General features: G+C 47.1%; 1 long non-coding RNA gene across 50 annotated transcripts in view; it reads right to left on the bottom strand.

Moving 5' to 3' along the window:
- LOC107506203 overlaps positions 1–23,524 on the bottom strand; it is a 579,061-nt gene that overhangs the window by 348,790 nt on the left and 206,747 nt on the right. For 48 of the 50 annotated variants that reach the window (XR_004954759.1, XR_004954761.1, XR_004954740.1 and 45 more), the window contains one exon: positions 11,722–22,576. The exons of the other annotated variants lie outside the window; for them this stretch is intronic. This is a non-coding gene — a long non-coding RNA (uncharacterized LOC107506203). The remainder of the gene's footprint in view (positions 1–11,721; positions 22,577–23,524) is intronic. 50 annotated transcript variants of the gene reach the window in all.

Here is a 23,524-nt window from a genome sequence, read left to right as displayed (position 1 = left end):
ACTGTGGACGTCACCTGATAGCATCCTGGCCTCAGCTTCCTCGGCTGAGAAGTGGTTACATCGATAATGTTAACCATTTCCCAGAGAGGTCAACAGAGACAAAAGAGTGCCGCAGACAGGGCAGCCGAGGGTGCCTATGCTGACTCTGATGACTCTGGTGACTGAGGATGGCTCTCCCTAACTGCCTGCTGCCTCAGGCCGGGCGCTCTGGTAGGCGCCTTATGCGCATTAGTTCCCAGCCTCATCATGGCGCTAAGAAGTGTCTCTCGTTATCTCCATTCTAAAGATGAGAAAAAGGAGGCTCAGTGTCAGCTAAATCAGATCCAGCGTGCTTCATCCCTAGCCACGTGGCCTTGGAGAGGCCGGATAACAGGGGCTGGTAGGTAGGAGGTGGCCTCACTCTTGAAACTTTTCCAGCGTCTAAGAAGGTATTCCCATGAGCAGTTCCCACTCAGCGGGAAGCCTGGGGAGAGAGACCACCACAAGCTAATACGTAGTTTACCAAGATGCCAAATCCCTGCAACGGTGGATTCAATTTGGCTTCCCAGATGCTCAAAGGCAGCTGCCAATGGCTTTCCCCACCTCTCCTTTCCTTCAGTCTCTGGATTTAAGAAAAACCTGCCCTCCGGGCAGGGGAAATTGGTGCTAAGGAACTGGGCTCCCTCCTCCCTGCTTGGCCAGCAGAAGGGATGGGAGGAAGTTGTGCCAAAGGTCGCAGTGTTCCCGGTCACTGTGATCCAGCTTTGAAGTCAGAGGGCCGCCAGGGTCCAGGCAAGAAAAATGCTGCAGGCTGCTCCACCTGCCAGGCCTCCAACGAGCTCCGGCTGGGCCTTGGCCTCCACAGCAGCTGCACACTGCAGTGAGGGCCACACTCACCAGAGACGCCCCTTCCAGCCCCAGCAGCACCCTTAGGAACCTGACTGCAGAGATGGCCAAGCCACGAAGACACAACAGCTTCACAGCTGTGGGCAGGTGCCTGGCTCCCACCGCCTCTGAAAGCCACACAGGCCTCCGTCACCAAGTCCCACACGGAAAACAGCATTTTACATTCTCTCGCTCTCTCTTCCTTCTCTCACTTACTTACAACTTCTCTTTAACGTGTTCACTCCTGGACTCCCCAAAAAGGTTTAGTGTCCACCCACTACACACATGACGTGTGGTCAGATCACGGTTTTAGGTATAGATATGAAAACATCATCGCTCCTGTCCTCATAGAGTCTACAGAGGAAAGGAGACGTCAAACGAGAAATGAAGGAATTAATACAGAATTAACGGTCGCCATGGGGGCTGTGAAGGGCAGAGAGCGAGGTGCTACGGGAGAGAAGAGAAACAGTGCGACCCACGACGCGGAGGTCAAGGGGGGTCTGTTCTAGCGGGGGCACTGGAGTCGCAGACGGGAAGATCGGCAGGACGCAGCCTTGTGAGGCCATCCTGAGGGCGGGGTGAAGCGCGTGTCTCAGTAACAGTACAGACGAAGGTCCTGAGGCAGGAGAAAAAGCGACTGTTTGAGGAGCTGACAGTACAGCGTGATGGGTAAATGTGAATGCAAGATTAAGCGGCAGGGCCCTGGAGAACAATTCCCTGTACCCCTGTTTTCTCAGGTAGGACCGGGGAGGGATTCAGGGAGGACATGCGCATCGGATGATGCGTCCGGGCAGATTAGAAGGTGACGAGCCGGGAGGAAAACATCCCAGTGGAGAGGCGTTTTAGCAGAGGTCCGCGGTCTCCCGGCGGAAGGGATAGAGCAGCAACCCGAACCCGCAGCTGTCTAACTTAAAGGTGCGTATTTTTCTAAGTGTCTCCAGCTGGTCCTTCTCATCATTCTACAAGTTGGTCGAGAGGTAAGTTTGTCTACAGATAGGAAGAAAAATTAGACAAGAAAGGAGTCCAAGTCTCCGCTGCTTCTTCTCCCTCCCACTGGGTGAACTGGTCCATATGACGTGGTCACGAAACAGAAATGTTTCAAGCCACCCAGAGCAGGTGGACGACCTCGGGATACGATGACCGCTGTCTGGAAAATGAAGGTGCTCGTAGTCCCTACAGCATGAGCTTGTTTTCTGGAGCAAATGAGAATGTTGATGTAAAGCGATCAACACAGTGCCTGGCACACAGGGCACAGGGAACGCGAAATGCGATCAATGATAATAATGGTGGTAACCGCCTTCCCGATACGGCGGACAGCCACCGCGGCTCCGTTGTCCTCCCTCGCCCTGCGAGGGGCACCCCGACAGCGCCCGAGGGCATCGGCTAGTTCGGTGTTCATGTTCGGCTTTTGCTGATGCCACTCCGGCACTCCTCCCCCACCAAATACAGTTTACCCAAGGACCAAAAGGACCGAATCTATTTTTGTTTCTGAAGAAGGAAAACAAATGCAAGTGCCAAAGCACAGACTTTTTCAAAACAAGACAGGGCCCCAGACAAGGCCGTGGCCTTGGCTTTTAGGAACTGGGAGAGAGGTACTTTCCAGCAACCTCCCGGTGGAAGATATATCTGTGCCTCTCATCCCCCAGTTGTGAGGCAAGGTCTTTCATCCCTGGTTCAGCACAACGGATCGAGCACTTTCCCATCTGAGATTATCTTTGCTTCAAACATCAGAACATCTGCCTTTGTCCCTGTTCCCCGGCAGCTTCACCCATCCTTCTGTTACAAGGAGCCATTCCCCACGACCTCTCTGACCTCTGAGTATATTATCCAGGCCACACGGTGGCTACTATCTGTTCACCTTTCAGATAAACCTCTCGTTTCCCCCAACACAACCCAAGCCCACCTTGGCTCGTTCATTTCTGCATTCATCAGAAACTTCTTGAGTGTTCATTATGTGCCCAGCATACTGTTAGACACTGGGAACCAGACCTGTTGAGTAAGATAAAATCTGTCTCCTGTATATAAGCCAGACTATAAATAGAAGATTTCCATATAATATGTTAAATGCAGTGAGAAAAGAGAAAACAGAGGACCGTGGACCCCAGAAGAGTGAAGTAGGGGCTTATCCTACGTGCGGGTTCAGCATAAGCTGGAGAAAGGATGCCTGGTCTACTCGGGAAAGAAATGGCTAGTTTTCATCCACCACTTTGCCAAGTCATTCATTTTATGGATGAAGCGACCCTTCTCTCAATGCACCCATATCGCTTATCCATCTTGGTACACAGGTCTCTTGAGTGCACACTTCATTACCTAACTCCCACACCAGACTCCAAGCACTCTGAAGGCAGCAGCCGGGCCTGCCACGTTCTCCGCTGTAGTCACGGCACTTCACACGGTGCCTGACAAAGCGGGCGCACGATCGACATTCATCACATCGAAGAAAACATCTTTTGAGGACCTAACATTGTGAAGGCCCCACATCAGATAATGGCAATGCAACTTACAGAAATATTCATAAACAAGTAATTAACTTCTAGACGTTGGTAAATATAAATACTAAATGAATGATACAGATTACTAGGTAGAATGGCCATGTTCAGTTCAGTTCAATTAAATTCAACCCAACAAATATTGTTTTCTATGCAAAAGGAACATTCTATGAACAAGAGAAGATAGAACAATAAATCAGAAAAAGGAAGTCCTCAAACTAACATGTTGTGTTAACATGCTCAACACATTAACCTAGAGGAGAGAATTCAAGTGCATAAAATAAACGTCTATGTGAATTAGAGGCCATACAGGTTTGGGGACCAAGACACCAGAAAAGGCTTTAGGAGGGGTTCGGATGCACCTTGAGTCAAGCGCTCCTTCCATGCAGGGCCAGGGTCAGAGGGAGCGGGGGGAAGGGATCACTCCAGGGAGAGACGCGTCGGAAGCAAATAGGAAGGAAGGTGGGACAGGGACGGTGTTTTGTGGGAAAGTCCAGTTTGACAGTCAGCTGGACAGTGCTCAGGGTAGAAAGAGCCTGGCCTCGAGTACTTGGTGACCCAACCAACTCTCGCAGGAACCTCCTACATCCAAAGGGCTGGAGCCTCACGACTCCAGGCCTCAACTGCCCTTTGCATCTTTGAGAGGGGAAGTGGCACAAAGCTGTGTCTTAAGAACATCTAAGGCACCCTGCTTCCGTCTGCCCAATGCCTCTGCTGCCTTAGAGGAACTTCCCCTCTTCTGTTCCCAGTGGTCCTAACAGGACTTCACTAAGGGTAGCCCACCCCAATCCAAGAGTGGATACAAGGAGCCCCATCATAAAAACCAATGCCCTTACAACGACGGCTGGCCAGGGGTGTGCATGTGAATCAAGGAGGGCCATTTGGGATTTTTCCTGCCTTGATACACACACATTGGGAAAGAGAGATACTTTTCAATTAATGTCTCTAAACTAGGAGGAAACAGATTGGAAATATTTGTGGCAAGAAGCCAACACACAGGGAATGCCAAGCTGAGTGATGGAGAGAGGGCCTTATAACAAACTTCAATAGACGGCTGAGTTTTAAACTTGCATGGCTGAAAGCATGGTGGGCCCGTTAGCAGACATGCAATAGCCAAGAGAATGAGAGAAATGGTATCACCCCAGTCACCAACTGTCACAAGAAATTACAAAGGGATTTGGTCCAACCACTCGTCTGATGTCAAAATGTTTTCTCTGTTTTCCCCATAAGTTTCATTCTGCTGGTGGTTTCGTCCCGTCAACGAATACTGATTAAGCATTTGATCAGCTTGGTGAATAACACACTAAAGGCCCTCTTTTTGAGGATTTTCTCATTTAGTCGCAGGGAACAAAAACAAATAAATATATGCTGTCAGGTCTTGAACGCAGGCTATTATGAAAAAAAATGAAACGGTCTTGTGATGACTCTGGGATACACTGTGTTAGATTAGGTGGCCAGGCAAGTGCGCCTAAAGGAGACCATATGTAAGCAGAGTGCCGAATGACGGCCGGACAAAAAGAAGACGGGCATTCCAGGCAGAAGTCACTGAGGTGGGGGAGTGCCTGACGTGGCCATCAGACACCTAGAAGCAGACGTGTGTAGAGGTGGGAGCGGGTGGGAGAGACTTGCAAGAAAGGAGGCCATGACGGTCACTGAGGAGAGCCTTTGCGGTCCATGGTGAGTACGATGAACAGCACTAGAGAGTTTCGGGTAGGAGTGTCCCATACAGAGAACACCAAGAAGAATATCTGATCTATACTTCATTAGGTAGAACTTGATTTCACTTGAAAGTAGGAAAAGACAGATACATGAAGAGGAGAGCAAAAAGGAGTTCCAGGCAAGGGAGCCCTGCAGAGCTGCAACGGAAACGCGCCTGAGATGTGTGGCGGATGGGCGCAGCGCAAGTTTCAGGTAAAACCCAGCGGACCAGGGACCTGAGAAGGAGGATGGAATCCCACCCTGGTGGCCCCGGACGTCAGGCTACGGGAACGACTCTTTCTCAGGTGGTCAATGGGAGCCATTAAAGGTTTCTGGAAAGGCAAGTGACTGCACGCTCTGCCTCAGCAGATCCTAATCGTACCCTCACAGGGAAGGGTGATGACCCAGGAGTACGCACGCACCAGGATGCCGGCACCCGGGCTCCACTCCAACCGTGTGACCCTGGGCAACCATGTCCAAGGGGCGGGCCAAGGACGAAAAGGAGAAGCGTATCAAGAGGCAGGAGGAACCTCAGCTCCCACAAAGGCTGTTCTAGAGCAGGAGCTGGCATACCACTTTATCTCTGTAAATAAAATTTTACTGGAACACAGACACACCATCTGTTTACACATTGCCTTGAACACAACAATGCCAAGGCTGAGTAAATGTGATATTAACCATATGACTAAGTTCAAAATAATTACTCTCTGGCCTCTATAGGAAAAGTTTACTGCCCCATTTTAGAGTCTTCTGGAATAAAATGATGTCATAGAGTGGTGACTCTATAAGAGGGGAGAAAAAAATAAAAACAGCTTCTTAAGGAAAGCTAAGGGGATGGACAACTTTCCCTAGGCTAAGGGGGGGAAAATACTTTCTCCTGACAGCCAGTGGCAGGTTTATTGTGAGATAAACAGGCCTGAGTCAGAAATGGAGAAATGCAGATTTTGATGAGATGGAAAGTCATGGAGACAGGTGAAGAAAAAGAGACCAAGAGAGGCGGGAGGAGGTAATTAAGAAAAATACCAGTTGATGGGAGAGAGAGGAGCCTGAAATTTAGACGCAAAATGTATTTGTGTATGTGAGTATATATAAACGTATACATGTGTGTGGCGTATCTATTTACCTACCTACAAAGAAAACTTCTCGGGTAGAAACGTTGGGAAGTCATTTCTCCATTCCAAACTGCTCTGCGATAGATAATCAGTACGTATTGACCCAAGGGGTAACTGTGTTGACAAAGACCAAGACAAGATCAATACAAGATTTCGACAACAAAGTTTGCAGAACGTTCAGGTAAATATGAACAAGTTTCCCACATGCTTGTATCAGAAATTTCCGGTATGGGTTTATGAGACTTTCTTCCCAGTCTGTCTCCTTCTGAGGTTATAAAAGTGCTTTTAGGGAACGTCTTACTGATTGCAAATATCGCAAATGGAAGAAATGAGTTTATTAAGTCCCATCCCCACCCCTAAAAAAAAGCTATTTCATGATTTTAGAGACAGGAAGAGGGGCCTATCCTAGGGGAAACAAACTCCCGCCAGCCTCAGGGAAAGTCACAGCCCCTTTTCAGAGTACACACCATCACCCAAGACCACAATTTGATGACTGAACAGTATCAGAGGCTTGACAGAGCTAGAAAAGAGGGCTTGGGATACAAGAAAAGAGACGGAAATAGAGAAGATCCTTCTATGCTACTCACTATTTCTGCTCCGGAATGATGCAGAGTGCCTGATATGGATACAAGTAAACTAGGATTTAAATTTCAGACCTGACACACGGGAGCTGGTTGAGTTTCTTACACTCTCTTGGTCTAAGCTGCATTTGAGGAACTACGAATAGTTTTCTATAGCTGAAGTAGGCACCACTTGCAAGGATAAAGCAGGAGATGGTGGTGATGATGAAGAAAATATGTAACAACAACAACAACAATCATTTACTGAATGTTTCATTTCGGCCCCAAACTGCTTTAAACACCTTAACATAAACTCATTTTCATTCACCTTAAAAAGTGAGCTCTTACTTTAGTTAGCTCCATTAGACAACTGAGACTCAGAAAGATTAAAGAGAAAAAGCCAAACTTTGAATCCAGAAAGTGCAGTTCTGGGGTCTGCAGCCTCTACAATGAAGGGTGAGCAGGAGTTAGAGCAATGAACTAATTTCCTAAGGCTGCTGAAACAAAGCACCACATTCTGGGTGGCTTAAAACAACAGAAATCTATGTTATCGCGGTCTGGAGGCCAGAAGTCTGAAACCAGGGTGTTGACAGGGCCGCGGTCCCTCCGAAGGCCCTGGTGGGAGACCCTGCCTTCTCTTCAGGCGTCGGTGGCTCCGATCGTCCGCTTCCCTGGCTTGCACGTGCGCAGCTCCGGCTCCGCCTCCCTCTGCACATCGCCTTCGGTCCTGTGCTTGGGTGGGTCCTCTCCTCTTCTCACAAGGACACGGCCACTGGATTGGGGGCCCACACTAATCGAGTATGATCGCGTCTCGATCCTCAACTAATTACACCTACGGAGACCCTATTTCAAAATAAGGTCACATTCTGAGGTTCCGGGGAGAGATGAATTTTGAGAGGACACTATTCAAGTCACTATAATCGTGAAGCCCATAAATTCTAACTTTGTCTTATAAGAGCTGAAGGGACAATGAATTAGTGTTTTTCAGTCAGGGCTCCTGAGCTATAAGTAATATAAATTACGTAAAACTGCTTTATAAACTCAAATGACTAAAAAGTTTGGGTATAAAAATAGCTCAGGTATATCTTCTTCCTGAGGCCCAAATTAATACCTAATCATATCATCTCTCAAGTCTAATTTCTCTTGTATTGGTTTCCTGAAGCAAACTCTTCTCAAGAGATGTCAAGGTGGCCTCCATGGGTTCAGAAATAAGATTAAAAAGACAAATGACCAGATCCACATCACTTTTATTTTTATCTGAAGTTACTGGTAATGGAAAATCAATAAGGATTATATCATATCTTCTCATCAATCTCAAATGAAAAACTTCTTTTTTCCCTAAATTTCTGACAAAAACCTCAGGAATAAATCTCAGTGGACTAACTAACTCAGAGCACATCACACTCTTTGATCACTGTGGCCAGAGGTTGGGGTAACACAGACTACTAGACACATGCCCACCCCACTTGATCATCACTCATGTAGATCAGTCAGGGATGGTTCCCCAAAGAGAAACTGGAATGCTTGACCAGAAGAAAGGGTGAGCACTGGGCAGGCAAAAACAATACATGTCCATCTCAGAGTCAAAAGAGGAGAGCAACGGGTTTAATAAACTTGGGTTTGCAAAAGAAAGCATCGAGTTTTTCCATTTCATTCCGTCTTACTCCTCTAAAGGACCAGCATCACTATTGCCTCTGTCTACTCCAGCTCTGTTGCACAAAGCCCCAACCTAAAGAGCTTATATTTTATTTGAGGACATGGCCTCTATTGACTTACCTAGGGGACTAAAAGAATCGACATGAGACCAAAGTCCAAAGAACAGACTCACCACCTTAGCAAGATGTCTGAAAGAGACAAATACTTCGCACTATCCTTCACGTCTCAAATGTGTTATTTTCTCAGAGTCGAATCTAATTAGGAGCAATGAAACAGAAATGAAGTAGTTACATGAATTCTGCAGATGACCATTATAAAAACTGGATTTAAAATATATATATATATTTAAAGACCCTGGAAAGCATCCAAAAGCAGAAGACAGAGGAGAGTTTAATCTTGAAAAGAACCACAACTGTTAAGGAGAAGAACAGGGAATCTGTGGCTACCTGACCTGAGGGTGTTTCCAAAATCATCATGGCTCAAATATGAAAACCCAGTGCCTTTCTGGCCCAAGGTGCCAGAGATCAGAATATGGGGCTATGTAAGCAGGTGAAAATTTAAAGAGGAATTCCTGGCAACGAGGGAACCACAGAAGTGGTTAGACGTGAATACTGGGTATAAACTCTTCCCAGATCCCTTGCTGACGGTTCAACTGCAAACGCGTGGGAGAGATGCAGAGGAGCAGCAGGACGCAGGCAGAGACCAGAAGGAAGTCTGCTCTTCCGAGACAGAGCTATAGTGCGAGAGATCTGTGAGTTTTGTTTGCTTTACTTTGTTTTGTTTTGTTTAACTGAGTGGATTCCCACTTCTGCACAGCTTGGGTAGCAGAGAACCAAAGTCCTAAGGGTCTGAAATGTCAGGAAACAGAATCTGAGGTTGGCAGACAAACAAGAAATTAGAAGGGAAACCAGAGAAGAAAAAAAGAAAACTACTGAAAGCGTGAGTCCCATCACTGCCCAAAGTTTTGGCAAATGACCAAGTTATGCATGCACATGGGGGACCCCCGGGGAGCCGCGCTAAAATAGCAGCAACGGGAAGCCACAAAAAGAGAGTAAAAATACCAGGTACTAGATACCTTTGAATCTAGGCAGGTTAACTGCTTACTTTAATGAAAATGCAATAATCCGCAGAAGAACACAACATAATACAGAACTACTATCATGTATTATCTATGATGTCCAATTTTCAACCAAAAATTACTATACATGCAAATAAAGGGAGAAGAGGAACTCATACCCAGGGAAAAAAAAAAAAAAGCCAAGCAACAGAAAAGTTTCAAAATATGGTATCAACAAATGATCAAATAATGAATGAAGGAAACTATCCAATTCAAACAATAAAGATTAAAAATATTGAGGAAAACAAACAGAAGCTCAGAGACCCGTGAGACAACATCAAGTAAGAGCCAATATTTGTATAATTAGAATCCAAGAAATAAAGAGATAGAAGGAGGCAGAAAAATTATTTGAATAAATAATGGACCCAAACTTCCCCAAATGGGTATAAAACATTAAAAATGCCAAAAGCTTAACAAACACTTAGCAGAATAAACCCAAAGAAAAACACTCCTGAATATATCATAGTAGAACTTCTGAAAGCCAAACGTAAAGCTAAAATCATGGACGTAGTCCTATATATTGCATATAGGAGACTAACAATAAAATTAAAGGCTGACATCTCATCAAAACCTATGGATACCAGAAGATACCGAAATAATACATTCAAAGTGCAACTGAATTAAAAAAGAGAAACTATCAATTAAGAATTTCATATGCTATTATCATCCTTCAAAAATGAAGGAAAAAATAAAGACATTTCTGGACAAACCTGAAGTAATTTAATGTTAATTCAAAGATGCATATTATAATCTGTATAGAAATCACTAAAATTCAGAGATACAGGTAGAAAAAATAAAGGTATTAAAATACTAAAAAATGCTTGATAAATAAGGTGGTGGGAAAGGAGGAAAAGAAGAACAAGAAGAAATGAGGCGAACCTCTACGAGGAGGAATCCGATCTGAGCACGCCATTACCAGTCATCACATTTACTATACATGCACAAACCCCTTCGGTCAGAAGACTTCGTCAAACAGAATAAAAATTCGACTGTGTGCCACCTACAAGAGACATACTTGAAAAGTAAGATCCAAAGAGATGAAAAAGTAAAAAAGTTTAAAAAGACACCATACATATAATCAGCATAAGAGAGCTAGAGTGTCTATACTAACAGCAGACAAAATTGACTACAAGATAGAGGGCATGACTAGAGACATTGAAGGGACACTTTAGAATGATATAGAGGTCAATAATCAGAGGAAGAGGGGGAGGAGGAGGAAGAAGAAGGAGGAAGAAGGAGGAAGAAGGAGGAAGAAGAAGGAAGAAGGAGGAAGAAGGAGGAAGAAGGAGAAGGAAGAAGAAGAAGAAGAAGAGGAGGAGGAGGAGGAGGAGGGGAAGGGGAAGGAGATGGAGAAGGAGAAGGAGAAGGGGAAGGAAGAAAGGAAGGAAGGAAGGAAGGAAGGAAGGAAGGAAGGAGGGAGGGAGGGAGGGAGGGAGGGAGGGAGGGAGGGAGGGAGGGAGGGAAGGAAGGAAGGAAGGAAGGAAGGAAGGAAGGAAGGGCACTTAATGTATGTGTCCCTAATAGAAGAACTTCGAAGTATATGAAACGAAAAGGTGACACCACTAAAGGGAACGATGGGCAAATCCATTCTCAAGAGTTGACATTAACCCATTATTTCTCAGTAATTGATAGATATGGACGCTCTGAACAACAGCACCAATCATCTTGACATTTATAGAACACTACACCCAATAATATCAGAGGTCACGTTCTTTCCAAGTGTGTATGGAATATACGCCAAAATAAATGAAAAGCTAGCCTATAAAACAAATGTAAATCAGATTAAAGAGTTTTAAAATATACATGAACTTTCAAACTATCTAGAATAACCAAAGTAATTTGTCAAATGAATAAACTTGGAGAACTTACATTGCCTGATTTCAAGACTTACTATAAAAATGACAAAAAGTAAGACACAGTGGTACTGGTATCAATCAAACAGACAATCAGACCAATGGAACAAAACAGAGAATCCAGAAAAAAACTTACACATACAGAGGCAACTGATTTTTAACAAAGATGCCAAGGCAATTCAATAGCAAAGGAAAGACATTCAACGAATGGTGGTTAAAAAAATCGGATATATTATGGAAACAAGTGAATGGCGACTCAGCTCATGGCACATACAAAAATTAACTCAAAATGGATCACATACCTAAATGTAAAACCCAAGTTATGAAACTTCTAGACAATAACATAAGAAATCAAAAGAAAGATCACTTTACCTTTGAAAAGAATGTGAACCGGCGAGGGATGTTGATAATGGGGAGACCGTGCACGTGCAGAGACAGGAAGTACATAAACGACCTCTGTATCTTCTGCTCAGTTTTTCTGTGAACCTAAAACTGCTCTAAAAAATGAAGTCTACTTAAAAAAAGGAATGGACTAGTGATGGACGCCGCGTAGATAAATCTCAAAATCACTCTGCCGAATGAAAGAAGCCGGGCACAGGGAGGGCACGTGGTGTGATTCCATTTATATCAATTCTAGAAAATGTGACCTATGGGCACTGAGGCCAGGGCGGAGGAACAGATGGACTGCGAGAAGACGCAGGGGCGTGCAGGCGGCGGGGCGATGAAAGTGTTCGTCATCTTGAGGGGGCGGCGGCTTCACGGGCATACACATCTGTCAAAGCTCATCGAATTGTATATTTTAAACAGGCACAATTTATTGCTCATAAATCACGTTAAAAAGTTTACTTTTTAAAAACCTGCTGGCAAGGGCGTCTCGGGCGCAACGTGCCTTCGGGGTGTCCCTTTACTGCCGCGGAATCTTTACTTCCCAAAACACTGCTCGTGCCGCGTGTGGGCTGCCAGGAGCCGGAAGCGAGCCTTCTCTTCCCCCTACGTTGACCTGACATGTCTCTACGCCCTTCCTTTCTCAGACTCAGCTGAGTTAGAGGGCTCACTGGGATAGACCTGACTTGTATCATTTTCCTTATGGTTACCTCCTTTTCCCTTCGGGCCCTGCTTACAGTGTTGTCTGAAGCTGCAGATGTGGTGAACAACTGTCTCTTGTTAGTTCTGAGTAGCAGATTCCTGTAGCTGATGCACACAGCTCACTAAGGGCCGGGTTGCGTAAGGAGGGAAGAGTCAGCCTTCTCCACATCGACTCAGATCTCCATCGGGATGCAACTAGCCTTGGGAACATGTGATCCAATGGCTCACAACTAGATGACAGGCTTTTAGGCAGTGGCCACTGTTTTCTGTTGGGGAAGCAATACGGATTTGGGGGTCAAAAAGGCCTAATTTTGAAAGCTTAGGTCCGCCTTTGCCTTCTATGTAACACTGGTTGGGTTATTTCTAGTCTCTAATCTTCTGTTTCCTCATATGTTATAACATGGAGGAACATCTTGTCATCCTGTCCTGAAGGAGCATATGCGAAGCACATATATTTTATAATTTTTTTTATTAATATATTTCTCTCTCCCACTAGAACATAAATTCCAGGAATGTGAGGACATTTTTTTCCATCCAATTGCTCACTTCCATGTCCCCAGCTCATAGAAGAATGGCCAAAGCATGGTAGGTATTCCATAAATATTGGCTGGAAACGAACATGCATAACTAAATACATCAATGCATTGCCGGTAGAGAGCCTGGGCCAGTGTAGAGGCTCAGTGAATGCCATTCGCCTGCCCTGTTTCTCTTTCCTCCCACAGCCAGGGAAATGCATTTGCCAGTTACTGTGAGACTAAGTTCTGGACCCGTTCTCATCCCAGTCAAAATAACACGATTATTTGGCTGAGTGAGACAGGAAATGACCAATAGCCACAACTAATGACACAGTCCCTGACCAGGGAGACAAAAGAATGGCTTCTGTGCAGAGTAAGCAGCAAGAAACCACAGGAATGTGAGACAGAAACATTTTTTAATGATTATTTTAAATAAAATGATACAGCTTGCCTTCTGAGTATTCTTTGATAAATCTGACACTCACCGTACAACACTCAGCTGTGACTTAATCAGAATGAATTCTCCTGGTTTCCACACCCACTTCTTTGGGGAAAGGGAGAAATCAAATTCAACAAACATGGGAATCAGAGTTTCTAGTCTTCAGGTTGTGAGCCTCAGACCCCAACTAGACCTGGTGCTGCCCTCTGCCACAATGTCACACGGTCTAGAGCCCTCATGTCTGTACTGTGCTTTAACATTTGCAAAGTACATTCTCATCCATTGCTTCTCATTTAATACTTTCAGGTCCATAAAGTACACAGTCCGCAGCTGGTAAGTAGCATAGCCAAACTCTCATGCTGACTTCACCTGAAAATTCTGGGCTCCACATCCTGGGCTCTTTCTCCAATGAAATCCTGCCTGAAGCAGAGTTCTGGCACCTTCTTTGATCTCTCCCTCTCTTTCTCACTCTCTCCCTCTGCAATAGTTACATCAAAGGAACAATGTTTGAAAAATAACGATACTCAGCTACCCTACTTTTCATTCAGGATGTGTGTCTCCCTCTCAACTCTCCTGCGTGTCCGACCCAGGACGTGACTGGCTTTGGGTGGTTTCAGTCCCTGTTCTGGGCTCCATATGCCGTAGTACAGAAGGCTGAGCCTGCTTCTCATTGTAACAAGGTTGCACTAATTAGCTGCCTTTGATTTTGCATATGGAGAGAGAATGCAAATGAATGCAAAGCAGTATGCAAATTAGCAGCATCCTGGCTCTCTAAAAGAACAAGCCTGCAATACTGATGTCATGACAATGTATATTAATAGTCCCTCTCCCTAATGCACGCTATTTTTTCAAAAAGGGCAGGCATCCGGGGTTTTCTTTTTTCTGAAAAAACTAGTGACTTTATATTGAATTCCAAGTTTATGAGGCTTGACAAGAAGTCTATCAGCCACAATGCTATGTTCTCTATAGAAGATTTTATCAGCAATGGGGTTTTTGAAAAGAGGCATATAGATTGTGGTTCAAATTCCTGCTCTTTGCCTGGACTAGCACCTTAACCCAGTCTTAGTCTTCTCAGCTGTAAAATGGGGTTAACCGGTTTACAACGTACGGAGCTCTTTTTTAGAGAGGACTAAATGAGATAATGTGTAAAGTCACCTGACATACAATAGGTGCTCAGTAATTGTTCATTCCCTTCTCAAAAACCGGGGGTCAGAGGGGGCTCATCTCCTGATCCTTGCTCACCCTGCCTGGCTTGTCATTCCATGTAATGCATCTCACTAGTACGAAGCTGTGCCGCAGCTCCGTCGTTTTTAACAAAGAACCAGAGGACATCCTAGAGTGTTCCAAAAATGAGATGACTCTGTCCTGCTCTCCAAAAACAGGAGCTACTCTCGCAAAGCCTCTTCTATCGTCCATCCTCCCCCAAGCTGGTGAACTCCCCCACTTTCAGGATTTAGCTCAAGCATCGCCGTATCCTGGAATCCTTTCGCGGAGCCCCTAAAAGACCAGGGGCTCCCCTCTGAGCTCTCAGAGACCCTGCAAGCCCTCCGCAGTATCATGCTCCTGCAACTTGGCTTCTCTTCCTCCCTAAATCCACTGGACGTTTCTCATGGACAGGGACTATTTCTGAATTATCTTCGTGTCTTTAGCCCAGGCACCAAATATGGCCTGGCACAGAGAAGTCTGGGAGGAAGGGAGCCAGGCAGGAGGGATGAAAGGAAAACGGCATCGCCACATATTTAGCTGGAGCCAAGCACAGTCACCCGCAACAAATCCCTGAAAAAAAAATCACTCAAATTCTCAAAATACATGAACACCTGAACTTGGGTCTCTTGCGCCAAGTCCCAGGCGGGCATGGAGGGAGAGGGGCTTCTGCCCAGGGCACCAAGTCTCCCAGACCAGGCTCACCCTCTCCGAGTTGAACCCGTGAACATTCTGACCACATGCTGCGGACCCCTGGTCTGTAACTGGAGCCTCCAGCCCGACGTGAAATAGAATAGATGGCTGTTCGTTCACGCTGCGCGCGCGCGCCCACGGAGACGGCCAGCAGCCGCGGGCGCGCACGGCCACATGCACACGGAGGCACGCTCGTGTGAGCGCACGGCCCCACCTTCGCGCTACACACACACACACACACACGCGCGCGCGCGCTGACGCTGAAAACTACTCACAGGCAGCTCCGAGACGAGCCGTACCGCGCTCTCGCTACAAGCGCCCAGACGCTGCGCTCGCGGGACCCTGGCCCTCCTGCCCCTCCACGGACGGAGCGGAGAAACGCAGCTCCAGGGCCCCAGGGCGCCGCTCCGGGCGCCCCGTCCTCCTTCCGCGGCTGTGGATAGGCAGAGCTCAGAGCCGCAAGGTGCAGGAGTCATCGCCGCAGCGACCCCGGGACCTACGGACAGTGCCCTGTTCCCCCAGGACTGCGCCCAGCGTTTTCTCTCGCTCACTCCTGGCCGCGCAGATAAGTGCCCAGGCACATCTGTCCCCACGCGGAAATGTCCCCGCGCATGTACGTCCCCGCGCAGATACGTGCCCACGTGGCCACGTGCCCGCGCAGAGACGTCCCCGCGCAGACACGTGGTCCCAGAACCAGAGTCGAGGCCGTGCCACAGCTGCTGGGTCACGGGACCTGGGCTTGCTCCACTGTTCTGAGCCCTTTGCAAAACATGCTCCCAGGAGAGCAAGTCCAAAGACACGGGGTAAATCGTAGCCCCCCGAGGATTCTGAGCCCCTCTCCGCAGGCGCATGAGTGCGGAGCAAGTATTGCCCTTCCTGGGGTGAGAGCAAAGGGGGTCCGTTTTGCCCCGCTCCTCGGGAGAGGGGAAGGGGCAAAAGAAACTGAGGAGTGAATGAAGAGGGGGAAAAAAAGAAATAGAAAGGAGGGATGGGAGGGAGGGCAAGTGGCAATCTACCTTTGAGGAAGAGTGGGTTCTCCATGGAAACAAAACTGCCTGTTTGTCTTAAGATGCCACTAAAGAGGAAAATTGTAAATCACTTTCCACCCAGGAGGCAGAGATTTGACAGCTGAATTGGAAAAACACTGGTAGCAATCATCTGAGGTCCTGCGGCTCCCCCCTACGCCAGGTGCTGTGGGGGATATTAAGAAAGGCAGGCCTCACACACCCCATTTTGTCTTAAACGTTCCCTTTAGCCAAGTAACATTCAGGGATCGTTTTATCTCATTCTCTCCATCCTCAACTTGAGAGAAAAGGAGGGAGAGAGGAACTAAGAGATTTGGGCAAAACTGACACCAGCCATGACACCAGGAAGGGGCTTTCATGCAGGCAAAGGTGCTAGAGGTGGGTGAACTTAAGTCTGAAACTCAGCAGCCCTTGTACCAGGCACGGGGCGGTGGGGAAGCCACTCGGCCTCTGACCGTCTCAGCTGGGAATGAGGTAATTTACCCAGCTTCTCACAGGGTCCTTGCCAAGGCTTAACTTATATATGGCTTCTGCGAAAGAACTTAGCAGAGGGTCAAGGGTCAAGCCTGATACAACTATTCCTTCCTTCCACACTTCTGGCGCTGCTGTTACATATTACCTCAAAACTTAGCCGCTTAAAACAACAAATGTTTATCATCTCAGTTTCTGTGGGTCCGGAATTTGGGAGGAGCATCTCTGGGTGCCTCACACACGAAGGCCTCTCCACAAAGCTTCTTGAGTGTCCTCACGACATGGCAGCCGGCTCCCCCAGAGCACGTGATCCAAGAGAAGGCGCGGAGGAAATCATTGTCCTGTATGGGCTAGCCTAGAAAGCCACACACCGCCGCTTCCTCTATGTCCTATTTGTTACAAGGAAGTACAGCTCACAAAGGGGAGAAAATAAAACGTGTCCACCTTTTGAAGTGACGAATGTCCAGAAATTTGTGGACGTATTTTAAAACCACCACAGTGGCTCCAAGTAATGGTTTTGGAAAGCTATGGATCACTATGGCAGGGCTCCACATCCACTCTCCACCTGTTCCTCCTACCTGACTAATGCAGAGCCAGGATGTGTCTAAAACCTGCTTCCCTCCCCTTGTATTTAAAGTAAAGTAATATCCGTCATGAGGCAACATCAATGTTTATCCCTTGAAAACTTTATAATGAATCCTTTGCATCTGTAAAAACATTTTAGCTTTTCGCAGCCCTTATGATTCATTCGATTGCCCCTGAAAACATGTGAGAGAGAGCCAAGGGGTTTTATTATCCCCATTCAACAGGTGAGGAAACTGAGGCACGTGAGGCTTAGAATGTCTACAGCAGTAATAGCTACTACTATTTATTTACCCCTCATATGTACAGAACTGCATTATTTTGAGCTCCTGGGGGAGGGGGGAGCACGAGCAGCAGACAGCTGCATTATTTTGGCTTGCAACACAGTGTTAAAAACATAATTTTTTAATTTGAAAGCTTTTACGCAGGGCACAGGCACACCACATCTCCACTGTCTGCGCCGGGCCCACGCGCCTGATCTCTGAAGGCATTCGGATTCAGGGCCCTGGTTTGCATGTAACAGGTTACCGATCTTCAAACTCTGTGAGACGCTCTCTAGGTAGATGGAAAACTGAGGATCAAAGAAGCTAAGTAAGTTGCCACAGGTCACGCAGCTACTAAGTGGCAGCACCAGGAATCCAATTCAGGTTTGATTCCAAACCCCGAGCTGTTTCCGTGGAGCGTGGAGAAGAGACCCCTCCCCCAGGGTGCCTCTCAGTCTCGGAGCACCTCCAGAAACCCCAGCACTGTCCAGCAGTGGCCACGTTCCAGAAGGAAAAGAGTCAACATTATTCTGAGGATGAGTCCCCTGGGTAGTTCTACGAAAGACCAACAATTGACGTTTATTGAGCACTTACTGTGTGCCTAGCCTTGCGCTAAGCCTTTTCCCCTGCATTATCTCATTTGGTCCTTAATCGCACAGGGGGCAGGGCGCCATTACTATTCCCACTTTTCTGATGAGGAGACTGGTGCTTCCTGTGGGTGAGTAATTTGAGCTGGGCTCAGCTACAAGTTTTCCTGCTCAAAGTGATGTTGGCTGGACTCATACATTTGTAGCCAATTGGTAGTCTGCTGGGGGCCAGCTGGTCCTGGATGGCCTCACTCACATGGCTGGCGGCTGGTGCTGGCTGGCGGTTGGGTCTTCCTCCCTAAGAGGCCGCCAGTGAGCTAGCACAGACTTCTTTACATGTCAGAAGCATGCCAAAAGAGTGAAGGTTGAGGGCCTCTGCAACTCACTCCAAATCACTTCTGCCACAATCTGCTCATCGAAACTAGCCACAAAGCCGGCCGGAGGAAAAGAGATGGAAAAATAGATTCAACGTCTGGATGAAAGGGGCAGCGAGGGGGGACTACGTAACGGGATGGGGAGAATTCGTGGCCATGAAACAATCTACCACACCTGCCGCCACTGTAACCGGTCCCTTCCTTCTTCTCTTCAGAATTCAGTGTGTGCCTTCTGCTTATCACTGGGACCCTCGCTGGCACAATATATAACATTCCCGATGACATCAGGCTATACCTATCCTTCCTCAGACTGCTTTTTATGCTTAACATTATGTTTCTGAGATTCATCTATATTTACCACATGTAGCTCTAGTTCATTTATTTTCACTCCTGCATAATACTCTTTGTATAAGTTTATTTTGTCCAGTCTCCTGTAGACTTAGCAGTTTTATGCTATTACAAATAATACATTTCTGCTTTGAACATGAAAGTTCTCCAGGGAGTATAATTAGGAGTAAAGTTGCTACAGTGTAATACTGCCAAATTATTCTCTAAAGTCAATATAGTCTTTAACAGAACAAATAGAATTTGAGAGCCGAGCGAAGTTGAAAAACTGGGTTCGCCTTACATTATTCGCTGTGTTTTGAAGAACTGTAGCACTGTCTGATTGGAATGAACCTCCCGCCCAAAATAAGAACCCTTTCCATGGTGTTCCCAGGAGATGGTCAAACAATCCTTGCTTGAACTCTTGAAAATACACAGCAGAAGTTTGTTACTTTAACTGTGATTCCCTCTGCAGAGCAGGAATAATTGGGAAAAAACAAGCTTTTCTTCTTGTAGTGCAGCAAGAGAGATGAAGGGTAGAGAGGCTGGGGTAGGTCCCAGACAGACCATTCTGCCCTGGCAGGGGGCGTGCGTCTTACCCGGAAGGCAGCCGGGAATCACTGAAGCAAAGTGGGCAGGAAAGAAGCAGGTTCAGATTTGTCTTTTTTAAAAAAAATATCCTTCTATCTTGAGTGTCCCAAATAGGGGCAGGGAGACTAAAGACAGAACAGTATCAGGAACCCCAAATGGAGATGATGATGCTCAAATGCGGAGATCTTAAAGATGGAGAAAGGAACTTGCTCCAGTGGTTGAGACTGGAATGTGGCATAGGACTGCTACATGACCATCAATGGATGACTGGATATAGAAACCGTGATACACACACACACACACACACACACACACACACACACACACACATACACACATCCTGATAACCAAAAATGTCCCCAGACATTGCCAAATATCTTCTGGGGGAAGGGGGCGGGCAACAGTGCCCCTGGTTGAGAACCACTGCTCCACAAAGGAAAGGAAAAAGGGATTCGGGGGGTGGGCGAGGCAGCTGGCCACCTCTGTAGGGAAGAAGAAATTTAATAGCTTAGCTCAATTCCTAGTCTCCAGTAAAACATGAGCTCCCCGAAGGCAGGGATCTTGCGTATTGTTTTTACTGCAGAACTCCCGCCCCGCCCCGCACTCCTGCACCTAGAGCAGCATCTGGCACCTCGAAGGCACTCAATACTGTACGTCGCTGTCACCTAACTCAGTGTGCTCTGTAGACTAGACCAACATTCACCATTCAAGCACAACTTGAGTGCTTTCCACGAAGCAAGCATCGTGATTACAAAAGATGCCTTCTCCCTCTGTGCCAGATAATAATAACGATAATAACAAAAGGCCAGATCCACTGGAAACAGGAAAGCTCATGGGCTCTGCCCACCCCCACCCACCTCTCGAGGTGCTGAGAACCTCCAGAGAGAGATTTTTGCTCAAGTTGCTGCTCCACCGCTGCCGAGTTCATCTTCCCGAAGGGGCTCCAGAAGCCCGAGCCTTGCACAGCCCCCTGCCACGCCTGACTCAAGTCACTGCGTTCTCTGAAGAAAGATCTAATTACGCCGAAGGCAGCCACCTGCAATTTCTCCTCTGCTAAGTGAGGCTCCGTGGGGTTATAATTCTCCCCTTCACTTGAGGGACCCCCATCCCTTCTTTAAAGTACCGCCCTCCTCCTGGCTCTGACATCTCTGTCAACATCACGGGCCAGGAGATGCAGTTACGTTATGGTTGCCATGGATTAATCTAATGGCCATATTGATTTCTCGGTTACATCTGCCCCAGAAGAGACACAGAGAATCATCCCCTCAGGGTTTGAAAAGATAAAAGGAGAGACATATAAGTGGACATTTTTTTTTTTCCCTTCAGGAAATAATAACCACAAACAAATTAGTGCTCGCGTCCATGTTCGGAAGCGTCTATTACGGGAGACTACGAAATACAAGCACAGCGGTGTAGGCATGTAATGTGCAATGCAGAGGAAACCAAATGCCAAATTAGCCTGAAAGGAACCTGAAAGTAGACATGAGGCAGGGCCATTAAAGGGCAGACGGATTACATAGGTGATGAAAAGACACTGACTAGCTGCATGAAATTAAAACCTCGGAGCCACAATCCCCTCACCTGGAACAGGGAACTAATAACATCTACCTTGCAGGGTTATTGTGAAGACTGAATGAGACAACAGGTGAATGAGCAAGGTCCCTGCCACATATTGAAATCTCAATTAACATGAGTTTCGTTTCGCGACGGGTTTCGGGCATGACAACTGATAAGAAGAAATATAAATCGGGACAACATTGAAGCGACCATCTATAAACAGTATTAGAAACAAGAGAAACAGGTCTATAAAATCACATGCAGTTCCTCCATGACATAACTAGGCAGTAGTCTAAGTGTCCCTCTAAGGTGGCCACCTGGGATGGCAGCCAGACTTGGCTCTTCCAAACCCCGATATCTGTAACAACTTCTGCAGTAAGCCCATCACCAGCGGAAAAAGTCCGTAACGACTCTAGGAATGCTGCAAGGAACACAGGTGCGAACGGCTTTCTCTTGCACTTTCCAGAGGAGAGCCAAACCGCCCATCATTTTAAACGTGGTCGAGCAGACCAGGGAAAGCCTTCTGGTTCAGAAGGAGACAGAACCCAGATGTGCTGATTAAAAGTGGCCCTCTCCCAACCAGGATCTTTAATGATATAAACCCACAGGGATTTGGTCTCATGCAAGAGAAACAGAGTCCTGGGTGAGCACCTACGATGCAGTAGGCACTGGGGATGGATTTGGTGATGAGCGACATTCATGTATTCATTCAACAAACATTTACTAAGCTCCTACAGAAAAGTAAATAAACCAAAACAGGAGTGATAAGTCCAATGAGAATGGCCAAGAAGGGGACTGAGATGAGTCCCAGGATGAGCACTCGTGAGCTCAGAAAAAAAAAAAAAAAAAACTTCGTGAAATAAATGAATGAACAGGTGAGAGACAGAGACCTTTGAGCAGAAGGTCGAGTGCAAAAGCTAAGAGGCAGGCAAGACCGTCAAAACTGCCAGCAGGTGAGTAACGTGGCATAGCTGGTGAGTGTGAACGCGGCGAGGCAGCAGCGAGTAAAGCTGCCAACAGAAAGATAGTTGGCATCTCTTGAGTGCACTTGAGTTTCCCATGCACTTGGAACTGTCGAAAGGGCCTTCAGGGCATCGTTTCATCAAATATGGACAACATCATCAGTCCCACTGTACAGATGGGAAAACGGAGGTATAGAGGAGCTAAGAACTTGCTCAAAGTCACCCAGCCCATGAGAGACAGAGCTGGGATTCAAATGAGCGCCAGAGTCTTCGCTCTTCACCTCTGGATCTTGGGGAGGGCTTGGCATTTCACGAGATGGCTTCTGGACTCGGTCTTGCCAGTAATGAAGAGGCCAGTAAAGGATGCCCCACAGTCTTGGCTCTTAAACTTCTCACATTGTGCAAGGAGAGGCAGGCATGGGCAGAGGCCTTTAGAGTCTACACAGGCACAGACAAAGAGGCATGCCGGTCTAGGCCTCTGCTCCAGAATGAGGGCCAGCTGGACGATGACTGATGGATGAAGGCTTCGTGGAGCCGGTGTCATTTGAGTTGAGTCTGGAGAAAAGAGAGGGAATTCAGACAGACGTTACAGTATAAAAAGGCGTGAAACCTGGAAACTGCGGATGTGGGAGGCAGTTGCATTTGGAACAATGTGAAGCGGCCAGGCCACGAGTGGTGGGAACAGCTGATTTCTCTCTCGAAGCTTGTCTGCGGCCCTGAGCCCAGGGTTCAGGCATTGAAGGGGCAGCAGGCCAAAGGGCTCCTCAAATGTTAGAGAGGATGGCCCTGCGCTGTTGCAAATGATGGAAGTAAAACTCGTGCATGAAACCCCTGCACACGCGCCGACGGCTTTCAAAGTGCTTGGCGGCTGTTGTTAAACTGAGCACCTGGGCCTCCAACGGGTGAAAGCTGCTGGCAAGAGAAGGGGCTGGTGGACCCCAGAAATGTTTATTTCCTCTACTCTTTGTTCAGTTTTTAAAGGAAAAAAAAAATAGTTGCACGACACTGGCTAATAAGAGAAAGCCCACTAAGAGCACCTGAACCAGAAAAAAGGCAAGAAGTGAAGGGGGAAAGCACCTGAGGTCAAGTCCTAGCCCGCCTCTGACCGGCTGTGTGCTCATCAGTCCACTGCTTCCTCCTGGGGACTCTATTTCCCAGCCTCCCCTGCAGTTCATTTGAAGCCATGTGACTGGGTTTTGACCAATGGAGTGTGAGCAAAGGAAAGCCACCTCCAGGTCTAGCCCTCTTTTCCCTTCCATGGTGACTCTGGATGTCCGGTTGCTCCAAATGGTACCTGAGCGGAGGAGAATCATCTAACCCCAACAGAACTGTAACTTGAGCAAAAAATGCATTTTGTGTGTTAATCTGATAACACTTTTAAGGGTCCCCTGTCCCTGCAACATTGATTCCCCAATGGCTCTAGAGGCCTGGTCCGCAGAGCTACAGCGTCAGCTTCTCCTGAGAACTCGTTCGAAAGGCAAGTTCTCCAGCCCCGCCGTGGGC

This window comes from Rousettus aegyptiacus, unplaced genomic scaffold (genome assembly GCF_014176215.1).
Source record: "Rousettus aegyptiacus isolate mRouAeg1 unplaced genomic scaffold, mRouAeg1.p scaffold_m13_p_15, whole genome shotgun sequence".
Lineage (NCBI taxonomy): Eukaryota > Metazoa > Chordata > Mammalia > Chiroptera > Pteropodidae > Rousettus > Rousettus aegyptiacus.
This window is presented reverse-complemented; position numbering and strand designations above follow the sequence as displayed.